We start from the raw sequence: 2,344 nt of genomic DNA, 5'->3' as shown, positions 1-2,344 counted from the left end.
CCCCCGGGCACAGCGGTCAAGGCACAGGGTGGTGCCGGCAGCGCCAGGAACGCGGAGCTAAAGGCCACCCACCTCCCCAGGCACCCGGCTCGAAGGCATCGACAAACCCAGCCATTTCCCCCGGCATCCCCCCTCCCCAGGCACCACGGCTCAGTCCTGCTGCTTCTCAGCATGTTGGTCATTCACAGAAGCCCAAGGCTGGCGCCAAGCCCTCCCTGTCACGTTTCGTGAGCACATCCCAAGGGAGGTAAGATGACCCCCACACCTCTCTGTGGAGAGGGTTGTCGGCGCATTGACTTGCTGTGGTGTTGCCCCAGGTTTAGGCAGGGCTGCGGCTAACTCCTTCAGGATACTGTCCATCCTTTTTGATTCATGGAGGGACACAGCACTTCCTCAGCTCCTGCAGCCCCCAGGCTTGGGTCCTGCTTGGCAGGAGAAGCAGGCTCTTGGCTGTGATACAGCCTGAGTTCTGTATCAAGATAACTCATTGGAAATAGTTGTCTGTACGTCAGCACTTTAGGAGAGCAGGCTCTCCGATTCACTCTCAAAGCAGTAGTCAAGGTCAAACCCAGATGGCAGTTTTGGGGTTGGTTTGGACTGGCCAAAGGAAAAAAACAAAAAAGAAAAAGAAAAAAGAACAGCAATTTGCCTCTGCTAGGATTTCACAGCTAGGAATTTCCCCTAAAGAGGGAAATTGATGTCACAGCAGATCAGATTTTCTGTAATTAAGACATAACCTCTAGAGCATAAACGGGGGCAGAGAGGTCTCCGAATTGGCAGAAGGTGTGGACTGCCAGTCCCACAGGCAGGCAGACAGAGACACCCAAAATGAGCTTATATTTGTTTTTCCAGTAAGAGAAACGCTATTTTGAATTCAGTGCAGGAAAAGAAATTTATAGACTCTTTCCACTCCAATTCGTTTCCTCACAGTCTGCGCTTAGTTGGGAACTAGTCTTTGTGAAATAAAGAATGAGATCAATCTCTCTGAGAAAAGTGACCCTGATGAGTATAATGGTACTATTCATGGCATAAGCTTACCCTCGTGTGCAAATACCTGCAGATTCTGGTCATCCATTGCTCGCATTCCCTCGTGTCTGCATACACACGTCGAAAAGTAGGAACATTTGAAAGAAAGAATAAATCCAGGAACACAGGCAGATAAACAGGTATGTTCTTTTTTTAAACAGCTGCACTATGCTATGTTGGTAGCATCTGCAAATTCTTGGAAGCATTACTGCACATCTGTGTGTGGATGTTTTGAACATTCTTTGGGGTTATTGAAGAATATTTACACCACTGTAACCACAATGTGTACCTGAAGTCCCACCCTTTCTAAAAGTCCCACAAATTCAAGCACCATCAAAAATTCATCCTATCAGAACAGGACAAAGGCGTGGCGAATTTGTTGTGGCACATTTACAGATACAAAACTCCCTAAGGGAGACCTGGCCTTAAAACGTGGCAGCAATTTTGTCAAGGAACAGAGCTAAAACTGCTTTTTGGGCATTACATACAATGATAATCTTTTCTTTATAAAGGAAGCAGCGAATAAAAGTGCATAGAGGAAAAGAAAGTGTAGGGATAAGTCTTTGACTGTTCAGAACCAGTAGGTACATGAGGGAAATAATTGTTTCCAGACCAGAGCCAGGCAGCAGTCCACATTGTGTAGTGAAGAAAGAGCAGACAGCTTTCAGCACACTTGTTTCCAATCAAGTGGAAACCAAGTGTTTGAGGTTAGCCTAAATGGAAAACACAAATGATACAGGTTGCTAGTCCAATTCAGGGACAAGGATGGAAGCAAGAAAAGAGAAAAGTTGCTTTCACAGACACAGACTCTGGGCACTAGCACTGCTGTAGTTACTTGATGTTGCTGCAGAGCCTTCTCTGTGGCTTTGGCAATGTTGCCTTAGGTGCTGGACAAAGAGAACAAAAAGATCATTCCACTCTGACTCTCTTGCAATCTCAGTGTATATTCTTCAAGTAAAACTCCAGTGCTGGGTGTTAAAAGATCTTGCTTCTCCTTAAGCTGTGTTCTTCATTTGAATTTATACTTCCTGCTTCCAAAGAAAATCATTACAGTGCTTGAGGATACTGAAACAGGCTGGGTTAGGGCAAACAGTTGATCCAGGCAACTTTTGTCTTGTCCTTATTCAGGGGAGTGGAGCCATTAAAATGAACAGGATCTTCCACTTAGGAAGGGCATATACCCACTGCAGAATGTATTTAGTCTGAAATAAAGTGAGGACAGACACTTAGAGAAGGGCATGGAGCTGTCATAACTGTGTAACATCTTCCACTGACACACTGGCTAGAGGCGGCTAGGGGAAGAAAAACCCCCACTGGA

At 45.9% G+C, this 2,344-nt stretch overlaps 1 long non-coding RNA gene across 1 annotated transcript in view; it reads left to right on the top strand.

The window, feature by feature from the left end:
* Positions 1 to 7: 7 nt before the first annotated feature.
* The window catches only part of LOC108445638, a 9,905-nt gene continuing 7,568 nt past the window's right edge, over positions 8 to 2,344 (top strand). Inside the window, exons 1-2 of the long non-coding RNA XR_001860584.1 lie at positions 8 to 247; positions 1,061 to 1,166. This is a non-coding gene — a long non-coding RNA (uncharacterized LOC108445638). The remainder of the gene's footprint in view (positions 248 to 1,060; positions 1,167 to 2,344) is intronic.

Source organism: Corvus brachyrhynchos, unplaced genomic scaffold (assembly GCF_000691975.1).
Source record: "Corvus brachyrhynchos isolate BGI_N302 unplaced genomic scaffold, ASM69197v1 scaffold101, whole genome shotgun sequence".
Taxonomy (NCBI): Eukaryota; Metazoa; Chordata; class Aves; order Passeriformes; family Corvidae; genus Corvus; species Corvus brachyrhynchos.
Note: the sequence above shows the minus strand (reverse complement) of the source record. Positions and strands in the feature narration are given on the sequence as shown.